This window comes from Coturnix japonica, chromosome 11 (assembly GCF_001577835.2).
Source record: "Coturnix japonica isolate 7356 chromosome 11, Coturnix japonica 2.1, whole genome shotgun sequence".
Lineage (NCBI taxonomy): Eukaryota > Metazoa > Chordata > Aves > Galliformes > Phasianidae > Coturnix > Coturnix japonica.
The window spans coordinates 14,911,138-14,927,719 of NC_029526.1; the positions used below are offsets into that span (position 1 = coordinate 14,911,138).

The 16,582-nt window shown below is 43.0% G+C and overlaps 1 protein-coding gene and 1 long non-coding RNA gene across 2 annotated transcripts in view; one reads left to right on the top strand and one right to left on the bottom strand.

Moving 5' to 3' along the window:
* Nucleotides 1-2,772: 2,772 nt before the first annotated feature.
* Nucleotides 2,773-3,625, bottom strand: LOC107319370. The gene is made up of 2 exons (XR_001557761.2): nucleotides 3,461-3,625; nucleotides 2,773-2,878 (listed from the first exon to the last, which is right to left on the bottom strand). It is a non-coding gene; the product is annotated as an uncharacterized LOC107319370 (long non-coding RNA).
* Nucleotides 3,626-12,795: 9,170 nt separating this feature from the next.
* KLHL36 (kelch like family member 36) overlaps nucleotides 12,796-16,582 on the top strand; it is a 35,525-nt gene continuing 31,738 nt past the window's right edge. Inside the window, exon 1 of the mRNA XM_032447037.1 lies at nucleotides 12,796-12,923. The gene's annotated coding sequence lies outside the window, so the exon portion shown is untranslated. The remainder of the gene's footprint in view (nucleotides 12,924-16,582) is intronic.

Consider the following 16,582-nt stretch of genomic DNA (forward strand, 5'->3'; position numbering starts at 1 on the left):
GCTAGCAAAAGTGTGAGTTATGAATGCCAACTAAAGTCATCAGTTCCTTGGAATAAGAACGTAAGATATTTAAAACTACTTGAAAGCTGTACGAGAATCATTGTAGTCTAAGGTTTAATATCTTGAATAAAGCACTCCCATGATTCTGAGAAGGACTCATCTGAACATCTGTCCCACCCCAAGCAGAGCCCACTGTGGTGTTTTCCAGAGACACTTGTGGTTATGAGAAGTAAGAGGTTGTGCAGTCACTTTCAGTTGGCTTCCAGAATGCCTTTGTTACTGGTTTCAAGTCATGAGTAATCTAAGTAGGTTAATTGTTTTTTATTTCCTCTACACTTCAGTGGATAGGAAAGTGGAAAACCCCCTTGCAAATTAATCTGCCTTGAACTCTGCCTGTTCTTGGCATTATCATTTTTGCTCCTTTTAGCTTTTGTTTCAGTGTGCTCAGTTCATGCTTCAGCCTTGAGAAACTGAGGAGCTATCGAAGACCTTTGGTCTCCCAGGGCCAAATGTTAAGGAAAGCCCTTTCTTTGTGTAAGCACTGACTTAAAATAACACATCCATATTTTCTGGGAGGGACTGAGAAAGAAGAAACACTGCAAGAAGGTTTTCTTCAATGGGAAATGCATATAATCAAACACAATTAAAAGCCTGCAGTGTTGCTGCCACTGTTGAGTGTTGAACAGGAGGGAAGTGTTATAGTGCCATTATCAGAACCGCATCATCATTAAACAGTTGATGATGATAACCATAGTGATGTTGTCTTTCTCCAACCCTTTATCTTTAATGAGTGAAATCATGTCACATGCACGTTTGGTGTTAAAATTATCACGCTGCCTTGGAGTAAATAGCAGTGTAGGGTGTGAGGTTGATGGAACTGGAATCATTCAGTACTTACCTGGATTCACAGCATCATTCTGGAGGGAAAAACACCCAAACCATTTAAAATACCATTTTTATCTGGTGAGACTTTACTTACACTGGAGCGGCCTCAGCCAATTTTCTCACATTTATAGAGCAAGGAAACATCAGAATTTTAGACTGAAGAGGCTGTTCTGGAGCTATCCCAGGCCATACACTTTATCCCCATAGGTTAGACACAACCAAAGAGGCTCTCATAATCTTGAGCCATTTCCTTCCTTTCATCCTTGTAGGCGTGTCCATCTGTAACACTGCTTTCATCTAGTTTGATTTCATTCCCATCTTTTCCTTCTATCTCTGTCGCTGAAATGATGCAAAATCCCACATCTGTATCAGGAAAATGAGCTGAAGAGCTGATGCGTATCTGTACATTAAAACTTCTCCCTTAGGGTCACATGTGGAATTCAAGATGAGTCCCATGACCAAAATCCAGTGACAGCTCCAAGAGGAATATGCCTTCCAAGGCCATCCCATCCGCTGCCTGGATGCTTTGCTTCATGGTGTGACCGTGCACAACAGATCCAGCAAAAGGCACGCAGCACTGCCAGGAATAAGTCAGTTTTTAGAGAAACAAAATCTATACCTTTTTCTTGTATCCATGCATGAAACAGAATTGGTACAGGTAAAAGAGAGTAGGCGCAGCTCTGGCACAGAACAAAAGGCCAGGAGAGCTCCTCTGTCACTGAAGGGAGTATTTTCCTCCCACTCATTGATTTCCCACTGATAAAAAAATTGTCAGTGAAAACAGATGCTTTTTCTTTTGGTCTGTTTAGCTCCAAAACTGACACCTGAAATTACAACATTTCTTTCCATTTCTTCCACGCTTTCTTGGCTTTTGTGTGATTGCACAGTAAACTCAGTGTATGTCAGAGTTCATGTAGAAGGTATGTGTGATGCCTACAGCAGTGAGCAGTGCAGTGCAGTGCCCTGTCACAGTTACCCAGAGGCAGGAAATTGAAATAACAGTGTTCCTTATTCCTTACCACTGTTCTAGACTTTACACCAACACCGTTTCTACTCTTACTGGTTCCTTCTTTTAATGTTGCACAAGGAAGGAGCTGAATTTCTGTTCCTATCCTTACATTCAGAGCTACAAACAATCTATTTTGTACATATTCCCCCAACCTGCTGAAAAACAGGAACATGTGCTCAGCCCTGTGCTTCTGGGGTTGAGCAGAGTTCAGGTCTCAGATCTCAAAGCTCTGCCATACGTTCTTTGTATTGTGCTCACACAATTTCCTGTATAGATGCAGGAAGGGGACTGAAGAGATGGTGGTGTTTCTTGTTCCAGGCTCAGTGTTCCTTGCATGGCAGCAGCCGGCTGTCTGGGTATTTCTCTGATAAGCACTTGAGCTAATTTTTCATTCTTATCAGTTCAGATGGCTCATTTGTAAGAGGTTTCAAAAGCTAATTTCAAATGGACAAAAAATAATCCGATCAAAAGGTTCTTAGGATTATAAAAGCATTGGTTGAGCAGACCTGGTTGTGTGTCAGAGAAGCATGGAGTGCTCCAGAGGAAGTTAATACTCTGGAAAAGCTCTTTATAAAGAAGATGTGAGGCACCTGAATCAAACTTCTGCATATATTGCTGCCCCTTTGCTGAGCTCCTCTGGAGTTTAGAAAAGGACAACTGAAAATCATGTTGTTAAGCTGAGTTCAGAGGTGAAGCAACGCACTGTGGGTGCTGTCACAGTGTGGTTTGGGGAGGCAGCATGCACTCAGTAATGCACAGCCCACTTAGTGCACAGAACTGCAGCTGAGGACCTTGGCTTGCTGGTTTCTTGCTGCTTGGGGAGATTGAAGTGTCACAGTGACCGGTGTTAATGGATTCAGTAAAAGGTCAGCGAAACATATAAGCAATGAAAAACAATTCTAATTGAGGCTATTCTGCTCTTCTGATTGGTTTGACTGAAATCTTTCCAAAAGGACAAGTGTCACAGAAGTGACTCAGGATGTTCTGCAGGAAGAGAGAAAACAGGACCCAAGTTACAACATTTTTACTAAATTTAGTCACAATCATGAGACCCATCCTCAGGGTCTGCAGATCCGGGCAGAGCAGTGACCCATTCCTAGCTGCCAGACATGGCTCTTAATTAAGTCTTTGCAGGGCTGGTTACAGAGCAGTTAGCACTTTCCTCCTAAGAGCCAAAAGGGAGACCTCCAAGGAGCAAACAAGTGAGTGTAGTTCAGGTTCAGTCCCAGGAGCCCTCAGTGGCTTCATAGTGAAGGTAAGACTCCTGTCTCATAGTATATTCCTTCCCCAAACTGGATTATGTCCACAAGATGAAAGTAGATAAACAAGTGCTATTTTGGTGCACCATTTTCACACCTTCAGTATCCCCTCCCCAACTGTGACATCTGACCTGTGGTGAGCTAAATCAGAGTGAGGGAAATAAGCTGGGTTCTGAATATACCCGAGGTTTTTAGTGGGCAAAATGAATTGTGCCACTCTTCATATATGGTCCGGAATGCTTTTGCCAGGTAAAAGGGAAGAAACTGCACCGATTGCTGAACTGAGATCATGGGAAACAGAGCTCACCTTTCATTGCCAGCAAGGTGATGGGGTTGTAATTGCTGGTGCAGGAAAACCATCCTCCCCAAAGCCTCTGACAGTCACCATGCAAGGCCTTCCATGGGACTGGGGAGCTCTGGATGTTCTGCCCTGGTCTTACCTCGCCAGGATTCTGCTCTCCCTGGTAACCACCCAGCCTTCCCTGGTGCGGCCCTTTGTGACTGCTAGTGCTGCTATGCTGGGAATAAACGTCACATGAGGGAATAAATCAGAGCTGGGAGCATTTGAAACCCAGAAAAATGCCCAGTTTACCAGTTAACACAGTACCCCTCACAAAGATCTTGGCTTGTTTTGTTACATGGGATGCCAGTTGGATGAAAATATTTCTTTTTGGATGGTAGTAATAGAAGAGTAGGAGGACATGAGGTCATAGAAAGCTAAAATCTTTGCGAGAGCCAAGAGCTGGTGTGAATGCAGTCCTTTCTTTCAGGATCTTCAGCCATTCTCTGCATGCTTAGAAACACTTTCTCAAGAACTGATTTGAAGTGGTTCAGCATAAGAACCGCTCTCCTTCAGTCTGCTGAATACTGATTTACTGCTGGCAGGTTAGGGATTAAATACACTCCTCATGGTCTCCTTTCACAGGGATGTTTTTTCTCCTCCTTCCTCAGCTCTACTCCAGCTTTGATCCTATACAAGACTTACCCTTTCTATGGTGCTGCTTGGACAGAAGAATGTCCCAAAGGCATTCTGTACACCATTCATTTGGCAGCGTTAAAGCAATGACAAGTGTACATAAACATGGTCAGCATTATATTTGCTGCAGTATCCCACATAGAGATGTCAACACTGGCACCAGTTACAGCACGGATGGCTTTATATCTGACAGGATTGGGCACCCAAGCCATGTACCAGAGTGGCTTTGAAAACCCAGTTTCCAAACTGAGATTAATTTCTTGGACAAAGTTTTCCATCCCTTGGTAAAGTTTTAGTAGGTCAGGGCACTGTTCAGCTGACAAACCTGCTTTAATCTAGGGCCCATATATGCCGGGTATTTTGCTCTTGCTCAAAACTCCTTTGCAATTAACTGTATCTTGAGAAGAAAAATATTTTTTTCTTCCATTGCTCCTTGAGGTTTATCTGTCTAAAAGCTCTTTCTATCCTTCTGGGACACATCAGGATCCTTTTAGGAGCAGTTTCACACAGAGTGGGCCTATCCTTCATCAGAGAAATCTCCACACGTTGCCTCAAGCCTGTACCCATTTATCACCTTGCCAATACAGATGTAAGGGAGGTCTAGACTCAGATGCAAACTGGCAATAATTTCTGAGCCAAGGTATGTTTTATGTTGAAATGATGGCTCATTAGGTTAAAGTGCACCTTTAATGACGTCTTTCAATCTATTTTATTGTTTTCAGTGAATTAATTATGGAGACATTCCTGGCTTCTGAAGCTTAACTGGGAAAATGCATCATCAGATCTTGTCCATTGCTTAAATTATGGGACTATAGATGAATCTTTTGCATCCATAAAGAAATCAGTTTTCAGTGGTTCTCTTAGAGGTGAGCATTACAGGACCTGGAGCTTGCACTGAGAATTTCACCGGGGCCTCTCCTTCACCTTTGGCATTACACACTTTTATACCAATAAGCACATGCAATTGATGTAATTAATTGTACCCATGATAAATTTACTTCCATAATTAATATCCACATATGTAATCTGGAAGGGGTCAACAAAAGGCAGAATTTTATCCACCTAGTGTTTAAAGCTATTTTTGGCAATCATACATTGTGCACGTAGATATTCAGAGTTGAAAGCAAGGCTCAGCCTGCTCTGCTCAGGCTGTGGCTTTTATTTCCCTTTGCTCCCAAACACAATTACAAGACCGTCTGTGGTAGCTGCACAGAAATTGTTTTGATTCAGAACTTCCTCTTCTTGGCATAACTTAGAGCCCTGCTCTGCCTTAATGACTGCACCCATGGCAGAAGTTCCCTTAAGCCAGCAGAGCACTGGCCAGAGCACAGTTCAGTTCTGTCCTCCCTTCTTGCATCTGTTGCTGTTACCACAGCCTCCCCTGGAGTCTTTGGAACGCTACAGAAAAAAATACCCTTTCCCCTTTAGACTCGTTCAATACATTTTTTCTTCTGTTTCTCCCAATTCCTTCTCAGTCTTGTTTCGTCTTTTCCTTCCTCGTTTCATTTAAAGTCTGTCTTCTGCTGAGTAAAGAACCAACCTCTGTAACAGGCAGTTGAGTTTAAAAAGAGATAACACCTATTCCTTTTCTCCTTGTAGCAGCCTCAGTGCAGGCAAAGATTTTCTGTATATTCTGTAATTTATTTGTCTCTGAATCAACCAGTGCACCCTACTAATGCAAGTCATTTCCTAGCTAAGATCATTTATTGTTTGAAAGAAAACTCAGTTGTAATCAAGTAACATTAAGAAGTAACACAGCTGGTTCAGTGGTTCACAACATTTGGCAATGGAGAATTTGCTAAGAATGGCAACACTCGTTTTCTTATAATCTGAACTTGCTTGAAATTCAAAGTGAAAATCATACTTCCTTGAATCTGCAGCACAAAGTAGAAAAGAAGCCCTACTAGAATAAATCAGGATGGAATGTGTGGAAAGTTCCACTTCTGCAGATGGGCCCCAACCACAAAACACTGCACAGGGCTTCAGGTCCAGGATGTTACCTGTGGGCATTTAAAAGCAGAAATTGGTATGTAAACCAAATGAAAGGCTTGACTGCATCTCAGGGGGGTGCTTTGCATTTCCTGTAGTTATGCAGTAGTTATATATAGCAGTTACATACGTAAGTAGTAGTTATAAGCTACATTATATTCTCTCTTCCAAAATATTTTCTTCCCACAGCAGAATGGATCTTGGGACTTTCAGTCTATATAGAAAAAGAATGTGAAGGTGAGACAGGTAGGAATGGCTTTGGTCCAGCTCAGGCTGCTTCTCCGCTGGCTGGAAGGACACCCGTGCTAGGTCAACATTAGTGCTTCCTATCTAATGCCTGAACACTGCAAATGCAGGAGCTGTAAATTACAGTAGGTGGACATAAATGCTGCAGTGGCTCTGTCAGTGGAGAGGGTGGGTGGGAACATGTTTAGGATGCCCAGGATTCCCATGAGTCTGCTCCCACCCCCTTCTTACATGAAGAGTGAAACAGACTCTTCATCACTCCAGGAGTGAGTGTTCTCCTTGACTATTCAGAACAGAAATTTAAGCTTCACAGAACCCAGCCCACATGTTCCTACAGGGAGATCATGTTTCAACAATCAAGTATTTTCTTCCAAGAAAGAATATTGACTTCACTATGGCCAAGATTCCACTTCTAAGTTGCCTTTAAATCTTTGGCACTTGGCTGTGGCTCATTTCTCTTGCAAATCCCCGAGGTCAGGATTCAGCAGCACAATAAATCCAGCTTAAGGGCTCCTTGTGTCAGATAGAAGAGTCATGCCACTCAGCACTGATGCAAAGTAAGCAAGCCCACCTGTTCAGAGGTGTTAAAAAGTAATTTTACACTGGACCAGAAACCTCACTTATAGGTGAAGCATCTCCTGCCGCTGCTGCTCTAACTCCTTCACCCCATCAGAAACTGTCCTTACAGGCTATGGGAAAGTAGCATTCTGCACTCCAGCTAATTCAACAGAAATAACAGTCACGTGCCAATGCCTGATCCACATCAAATGTGTAATCCTGGCAGATCAGCAGTGCAGAGCTTTGGTATTAACAATCACAGAAGCAGGATGTCGGGCCAGAAGCATGGGAAGATACTTGAGAAAAGAGCCAGGGCTTTCTGGGAGGTTGTCCTGGTAGTCACTTCTCCAGGTCCTTTCAGCAGGGAACTGAGTATAGCTGCACTGGCAAATCCCTGTAAAGAATTCTTCTTCAAGTTCTGGAAAGATTGTGGACTCTAAGGAGATACTGTCAAACAAGAAAGCAGCTGTGAACCATCAGCTTAGAAGCTGTAATGGAGAACTATTCATCTTCACTCCATCCTGTGAAGGTATTTCCTAAGATGGCCCCATCCCAACATTTACTGGTAGCATAAAAATCTACACAAATGTCTGAAGCAGACGGAGCTGGAATTGTTTAAGTGCTTTCTCACAGCAAATAGATTAGCAAATTGAGGTGGTTGATGTAATGAACTCATTCCTTTGAATAACAGCATCTGATTTTAAGGAGGTAAATTATACTTCCATGTAAAGCACGTACATAGCTGTTCCAAACTGGTTTCCAAATGAGAACAAGAGTGTGCACCTGATTGCAAATTGTCTTGATTTTTTTCTGGATATTTTTGTGGCCTGAAACATTCTGTGCTTTTTGTTTCCAGCAGTTGAGCAAGTAAGCTTTCCTCTGAGAAATGATTTAAACTTTGTAGGTTTTATTGCCCATTGTCGTGTTGGCAGTGGCTCAAAGAGTAATTTCATTGTGTGACACAGCTGCCTCACTAACCAGGTGTCCCTGTTTCTTTGTGGGCCCCAGAGCATGCTGCTAAATCCTCATGATGATAGAAATAACAATAACCATGGCATCTCACATCACATCCGCAATAGCCAGGATGATTTTACAGCTCTGTCGTGGAATCACTTGGAAACAAGAGAGAGGTTTCCCAGGGAAAGTAATTTCAGAGGGAGCCCAGGGCTGTATGGGCAGTTTATTCTAGTGTTCCTGCAGATGGAGGGCTTACACAGGCATTTGTGGGGTTTGCAAAGCTGAAGGGAGGCAGAAGAAAGATTGATGCTCAGGTGTGTACAGTGATCACAATCGAGACTTGTTTCTTTGTTATGGAATTGACCGCTGTGTATAGGCAATACAATTGGGTGGAACTGTTCATAGAATCATAGAATGGCCTGGATTGACAAGGACCTCAAAGATCATTCAGTTTCAGACCCCCCACCCTGTGGTCAGGGTCACCTGCTACTAGACCAGGCTTCCCACAACAATATAAAATGTTCTGCTGGTGAAGGTTCTAATCAGAAGTGAGGCTCTGTTGTGCTCAGTCTTGGGTAAATATATAATGGGATGCAGCTCCTATTCTGGAGAAATTCCATTATAAAAAACAAGACTTAAGGAGGATGGGGAGCAACAGCAGCAAGGAGAGGGAAAGCAGCGTGCCCCAGGTTAGGCAATAGTTGAACAGAAGAAGCAAGAATAAAAATGGAGCCTGCTTCTTCCCACACTGCTGTGATGGGATCAGACTCCCTCCTTGACTCATTGTTGTGAAATAAATCATTGCTTGCAAAAGTGAGACCTGCTACTCACATGCATAACTGCAAATCAATCCCATGGCAAAGGTTCTCAGTCATTTCTGAGCTGTGGGTTTTCTATTAGAATCATGGCCCCTGAATAGTGAATTTAAGCCCACAGTTGCTTTTCTTATTAGTGCATCATAAATCCCTTAGAAGTAGCCCATGGAATCCTCATTGTCTGCAAATTACGGTGTGAAAGCCTGTGTCTTATAGGGCTCTTTATACAGTCTTGGCCTTCAGTAACTGTTGGCTATTTACTCTAAATACCAACAGCTGCAGAAATTCTGAGCCACCCCATTTCTTGTCATCGTCTTTTAACTACATTAAATGGAATAATTGTAATTTTAATGGTGAGTGAAAACTGTGAAAGTGAATTAAAATGGACCGTGCAGGGTTCCTACAACAGCTCGGGAATGTAGAATCAGAACTGCATCCAAGTTGGTTCTAATTCCTTTGAAACCCGGTGCCACACAGATAAACTATTATCAACAGATTTGGGCATTTCCAGACGAGACTCTGTTCAATAGGAAAAACATTTACAATTGCACCCAGGAATCAATATTTTAGAAGTCTCCATGGAGATAATTGCCATGGCAATTCAACAATGCCTAGCATGCGAAACACATTCATTTTAGTACCATTAATACGTCCCAAATGCCTTTTTCTTCCATTGTGCTAGAAAAAGAAAAAAAACATTGTATGTTGGATTAAATTTCCAATTACAAGTAGAGTATTCAGATGCTGGCAGATGTTTTTTCCTGTCGGAGAGAAACATAATCCAGAATAGGAAAGCTGAACTGATCGAAACGGAGGCATTTTCAAAGTGGAGAGTAGAACACAAAGCGAGTAGATGAATTTTCCTATGGGATACAAGTTCCCTGGAACATGCTGATTGTACGAAACCAATCCCACACCACCCTGCAGTGTGTCAATTCCACTTAGCATTGAAGAAAACAGAACAAAGGATGAGTGGAATGGTTTGCATTTATTTGATTTCTTGTTTATTTCTTGATGAAATAACAATAGTAGAAATGTCGCTGGAAAGACACAAGTGTTACATCTTGTTATAGATGTACTTTTTTAGGATCCTCACCATGGAACATGGCTTAGTGGGCGTGGTGGTGATGGGTTGATGGTTGGACTGGACCTTGGTGGTCTTCTCTTTATGGTCTTTATGACTCTGTGAATAACCTGAACTCTTGAATCAGATGGGCAGGTTGTATTACAGTCAAACCCAGTCAAGGGATAATTATTTTTGGACTGATAGAGAATACATGACCAGAGGGGGTTTTTTGTTAATCAAATGCAGACAAAGCAGGTTCCTCTGTTATCTTCAAGGAATGCAGGAAAGCAGATATAAAGGCTGAAGCTTAAGCCTCAGTTCTTCTTGTGGCCCTTTCGCAGACAAAATATGTCGAAACTACCCACGTGATGGGGTCAGTGGCAAGGATGTGGAACAGAATAATGAAACTCAGGCTCCCCAGATGTGTCTCAGTGATTGCCATCGTCATATATCACACAACACAGCTGCACCTCTGTCAGTTGTGTTTCGGGCAGACCATCTGGAGCTCTACCTCCTTCAGTAATGAGGAAGGGACTGTGATGATCAAAAAAGGTTTTCCACACTGAACTTCTCTGAGGTTGTTTCTTTTGGAAAGGAATATTGCTTTATTTCCATGTTTTTAGAGATATTTTATCTTAAAGAGATTCTTATTAAATGGCCTCCTACTGGGATTCAGTCAGAACTGGGTTATCTGAGCGCTACAGAGTGCTGAAAACAGAAGAAAAAGCTTCAATGTGGGAAAAAAATGCATGCCTGTTAATAAGTGTTAATATTAATTTTCCCTGAGTGTTGGACACACTGAGAATTGTGGCTGGTGAATTAGTTTTCTCACTACCAATCTTCTCAGTAACTCTAAGTATTAAACTCTCCGTGCATCTGTTCCTCAGGGCCTTCTGGACATTTTGATACCAACCTTCCTGCCATCATCTACCCGACCACCTGTGGTGATGTGATGCCTTTTGGGGTCAGTTATTTTTAATGAACATGTCATTCCTTTGTCAGGCTGGCTCGCATTGCTGTGCCTTCCACTGAAAATACCTGTCATTGTGGGAGCATTTAAGGTCTCTTCCAACTTAAGTCATTCTATGACTCTATGATACTGGTCTCCTTTAAAGCCTTTCTCAAGGGCACTGCAAGATCTACTAAGGAAGAAAATAATCATTTAATCACTTATATATTCCTAAGTTAGCTTAAAAAACTGCTTATGCATGTGGGATACTTTTCAAAGAGCTGCATAGTGGAGTTGGTTACAGCTGCTGAGGAAATCATATCAGTGGGGACAGACCACTGCCAGCTTTAATCCTCTCCTTGAGTCAGTGTGAAACCATAGCACTGCAAGGAAAGTGCCAGTGTGCACCGCACGGCAGCAATGAAGCTGTCAAACTCAGTGCATGGCAATCCATCCCTTTTAGTGATTGTTTCTTCCTGAGCTCATCAAGTAGAACATCTTGACGTGCTGATCTTGCTGAGAAACACCATTTAAATTTAATAGAGGCCCAGCATGACGCCTAACCTCCAACCATCTCTTTGTAACACTCTCTGCTTGAAAACTAGTTCAGGACACCTGGCCCTATGCTCTAGATTCATCTGCTCTTGTTTTCAGCTGGCATAGAAGGGAAACTGAGCATCACAAATGTATGCTTGATGCACGGAGTGGTTGATTTATTATGGCAAAACCAAATGTACCTTCTGGTGCGAGCCCAGGTAGAGGAGAGGTAATGTGACTTCTGAATCAAATTATCTTTCCTTTTCATACTTAATTAAGAACACGATCTTGCTGGAGGCTGAAAAACATTGGCTTCATTTACAGACACATTGTGTCTGTCTTCCTACCCATTACAGAGAGCTTTCATGTTTAATCATATAAATACTGATGGTAAAAAGCTTGTGGATTGCAGCTGAGCTGGAGCTGGTAGGTGCTGATCTTACCTGGGCAGTGTTCTTTAACAGATGCAGCTCAGAAATAATTCATATCATTGAATCTAACATAAAACTGTGGATGCACAGTGAAAAAAAAAAATCACAGCTCAGAGCCTGTTTTGTTCTTTTCCACTTAATGCAAAGGAACAGAAAGTAAGACTGGATGACCTGTATCAAAAGGTCATTATTGTTTCTTCTGTACTTCATTGCTGAAATGAAGAGCATCATCTTTAGCTCTGAAATGGTGGGAAGTAACACAGAACCTGATCACTGTTTGTAAGACATTTTCTTTGATGGGGCTCCATTTGTAACTGCTGGAACATTATCTGGATCAGGAATCCTGGTGAAGTGGAAAAGCTTCATGTTCTGTCACAGAGAATAGCAAGGCTCCATCTCAGTGCTGGGGTATCAAACTAGAGCTTGCGTCCATCAGATGACAGAGGGATAGGAAACACTGCATGAAGTCTGGCTGTGGCTTCAAATACTGAACTTCAGGCTGTGATGTATGCTCTCTGTCATGCTTATAACACGCAAAGTACTCTGTATAATAAGAAAATGGACTCTGTTCCCATTCCAGCTCCCATATCCCTGATTCAATCTAAACAACATTTCCCTCACAAAGAACCTTTCAAAAGGAAAGAATTTCAAACATGACTGCTATGAATGGTCCAAGAACCTACATTGTAGAGAAGTGCCCAAATGATCTACCCTCATTTGTTTGTTAGCTTGGGTTTCTTGGTCCAGTGATGGGTCAACTTTCACACACACACAAAAAGATCTTTTGTTGTCCTAAGTATGTGTGAGTCTTATGGAATCCTTTCAGAATGGCTTTAGTTTCAATGTGTAAGATGCCAGAATCGGTTGCTTTGAAAACATCCTTGCCTCTGACATGTTTTTCATTAGGAGAATGCATTCCCAACCTAAAATTAGTGCCAGTTTTCAGGAAGAACCAAAGTGTGTTCCTGCCTCAACATCTGTTGGTATAAATAATGTAGTAAAAAGTGAATTTTGGAGAATATTTGTGAATATCTGAGAAGATGATTCGTTACTGGGTAGTAACTTTGTCAACCTTCTTATAAATGCAGAGCTGTCCTCAGTTCCAGTACCAATACTCTTCATATGGGAACGTCCTGGATCACAGCTGCAGATCAGTTTTACAAGTTGCGAGCAGATATGAGAGAAGCTGCAGACTGGCATGGAAGCATCAGCAGGGAGCAACCTTGGGACCGGTTAAGCTTGGAAAGTAAGTTCAAAATCAGAGCTGTTTGTGTTGTTGTGGTTTATATGACCAGTTAAGCTAAATTCTGGAAGAACTTAGACCTGTGTGGGGTGTTTGTGAGCTGGTGAATGAAGAACATGAACTTCATCCACTCACCACAATTTAAAACTCACCAGAAAAATACCCTTGCAGAATGGAAGGTTGTAAGCTGAGCATCAGTAGGATATCAGGGACAGCTGCATTAGTGGAACATCAGTTGATTGGCAATTGCCCTAACTGGACTCTTCAAACTTTAAGTTCTAATCACTGTCATTTCTCACAGTGCTTTACAAGCTGATTTGGGGCAGCTCTTGGCAATGCATCCCATCCCTTGTTTTAATCTGCCCTGATGTTTCTATTGGAGCTCTTCCCCAGCACATCATTCAGACTTTCACATTTTGGTCCAACATGCACCAAAACCAAACTTTCATTGTTTCTTGTCTGGTTTGGATTTAAGAGGATGAACTCTGGTTTAAGTTAATTCCTCTTCGGTTCTTATATTCTTTTCCCATTGGGACACGTCAGCTTTTCTGGCTGTTCTGAAAGCAGTGTTTGGCAAAAGTCATAAACCCTTCTTCAGACGACTTTATCTATCAAACTGGCACTGAAGGGGAAAAACAAAGGTTTGTGTATCTTTATCTGATCCCAGGAAAGCATCTTCTCTCTTCACCCCCAGCACCAGGAAGCGTGGGTCACACTTTAACATCGTTTGCTGCCCCATCACAGTGGGTTTTGTTCACTGAACAGAACTGTTAGTTGAATCTCCTCCATGTCCCATTTTCATGGTTCTTTTGGAGTACACGGTCTCACTGGTCCCAAAGAAATCACCAGCTGGGGCAAAAATGTGCTCAATGTATGACTCACTCCTATGTGCACTCGTGTAATAATCCTCAGATAAACTGATCAAGAGATTGTGCTGCTTAAAGACAGTGTTTATCTTTCCAAGCACTTAAGGCATTAAGTATCGGTATGAGAGGAAAATGAAATGTTGGCAGAGAGCGTTCAGAAACAAACACGAACTGGAGCCTTAAGAGGTCTGGGGCAGGAGAGGCCAGAGAGCAGATTTATTGTTTCAACTGACAGGTTGTGGTTTGTAAGAAGGCAAGATGAGGGTAATGCATTTTCTTGTGTTTTGAATGTAAGGTGTACTACTCTGCACAGGTCATGATCGAGATTCTCTATCAGATCACTCTGTATTTGCATCAATGTTATTCCAGCAGCAATGTGATTCCGGAGGTGTAAGGATTCTCTATTAGGTTTGCCTAAGTGTCTCAGAGAGATGGCACAGCTAGATGCAAGATGCTTCCTGCTAAACAGAGTTGAAAAGAAGTGCTTACTTCTGCCTTCATGTGTTTTTTGTGACTATTTGGGATGTTTTCTATTAGCCATGTGATTCCATCGAGACTGTAAGAATGTCACAATGTTGTAGAAAAGTCAAAACAGTTCCATATAGAATATGATATCTGATTATACCCGGCACAAGGACATCGGAAACAGCAGCTTTTGGGGGTGCTGCATGGAGTGATAGCACATCATTCAAAAAACCTGAAACCATTCCATTACAAAACCACTTTCAATGCACAAAAGAGTACAGTGCTTCTCTCAGTCTCTGCCTTCACAGCAGACACCCCTGAGACCTTCTGGATTTCTGACTTTGGCCATACATCTTCCCAGGGAAACCAGTGTCAGAATTGACTTTGGTGGGACGAGTTCCAACCCTTATTATTTTTAAAGCACGGTGCTAATATAGTGACTGGAGCCTTGCCCTGGCTGCAATAAAACCTTGCTGAAATAGCTGAAGGGTTCAGCTGCTGCCTCAAACAGCTGCCTGGCTGTAATTTGCCAATAGGATGTATCACATCCTGATTACAGTTTCTGCTGAGTGATAAGCCAAAATTACAAGGCAGAAATGTGGCTAATCATGATAAAGGAGATAAGTCTATTCATCCACTGCCCGCATTTAATATTTGCAGAACAGATGCTGTTTGTTCCCCTTCAGCTGTATTTACATGGTAACGCGGTTTCATTCTAGAGATGTCTTAAGGTTAATGAAAAACCTTATTGGACATTTTGATGGTGGAGGGATGAAAAGTGAAATATCTGGGAAAGTTTCTCTTTGTTTCCCAGCATGGACAAACTCATACAAATCCATCGGTCCTTGTGAGCAAAGTGAGCTACTCCAGACCAGAAACATATGTGGGGTAAACTGGAAAGGTTCTGTTTTTAGCATATGGATTGCCAGCAGAGGTGCAAATCACACTAGCCAAGGCCCCCGTGGGTTGTGAATGGTCTTTTATAGCATTTATTCCTACTGAGTTCATCATGCTGTAATTAAAATGCCTCTACTTGTGTTTTGCCTCACTTGGCCATTGTTTAGGACTGTGTTAGCACCTTGCCCCCATCATATGCCAGCAAGCCCATGGGGAAATCAGGGGGATCTCCTGGCTGCTCCCAGCTCTGTGCTCAGGGACAGCAGTGTGTCACCAGCAAACAGAACCATGGCCACCTTGTCACACCTGGAGCACAACCACTGCACTGACAGCCAATACACAATGTGGACCTCTGTGCTGTGTGTTGTTAACACACAAATGTCTCACAGCTCCTCTTCACCCATCTCTGCAGCCCCTCCAGGGATGCTAAGGAACCATGAGGTCTCAAACTGGAGAGATTAGCTCACCCCAGGAGGCCGTAGAGCAGAGCCTGATTAACACCAGCCAGTAATCTGGCATTATGCTCTCTTTGGGACAGCACTATAAAAACCCAGGCAGAGCACGCCAGCCATTTCCACAGACCAGTTTCCATGGGGTTGCCTGATTCTGCTGTTTTCTGTTCCAACCCCCCTACTCTTCAGGGGCAGAATTTGCCCTCCATTGTGCTGCAGCCATCCTGACTGACAGCAGCCCTGCTTGTCCCCCATGATCAAACCACAGTTTTGCCCTTTATTTCTGTCCAGTAGCCTCCATGGCCTCCTAACCCTCTCTGGGGACCAAACATTGACCTCCATCCCCTCCCATTATCTGCCTGTACTGCATAAAAGCCTCCCAGCAGGGACTGCTGGAATAAAGTTATCTACCTCTGTGTTCATCAAGGAGATGCTGGAGGATATTATGCTCAGCTCACTGCTAAAAGTGGGAGTGGGTGCTGCCTGGTATCCAAAGCTTACAGGGAGGAATTGAAGATCCTTTAGCAATGCCAAATAAAGCAGCCTGTGCTGTCTCAGGCTGCTCCCCTCCAAGCACAGCCCCAGCTGCTGCTGGAGGCACCCCCAGCCCCAAGCACATACGGCACATATGGCACCGCAGGCACCTGGAACATGGCCCCAAAGCCTTTGTGTAGCAGAGGGTCTTTAAAACCCAATGGAGAGGCTGCTAAGGCAAAAACAGGTTGCAAATGCTGACTGGAGGCAAAGCGGGGCACTTCACCTTAAAAATGAAAAGGCAAATCCACGTCTCATAACTTCCAGGATGCAGTGTTATCAGCACAGCTCTGATAAGGGCCGTGAATTCTTTCTTGCATTCTTAATTATTAACAGGGAAGGGTGATGCATGCAGGCACTGTGGGGAAGGCGCTTTTGTAGCAGAGCCCAGAGGTAGGTTTCAGCCTGCAGAAGAGGCTGTGAGTCCCCCAGGCCCATCACCGTGTGC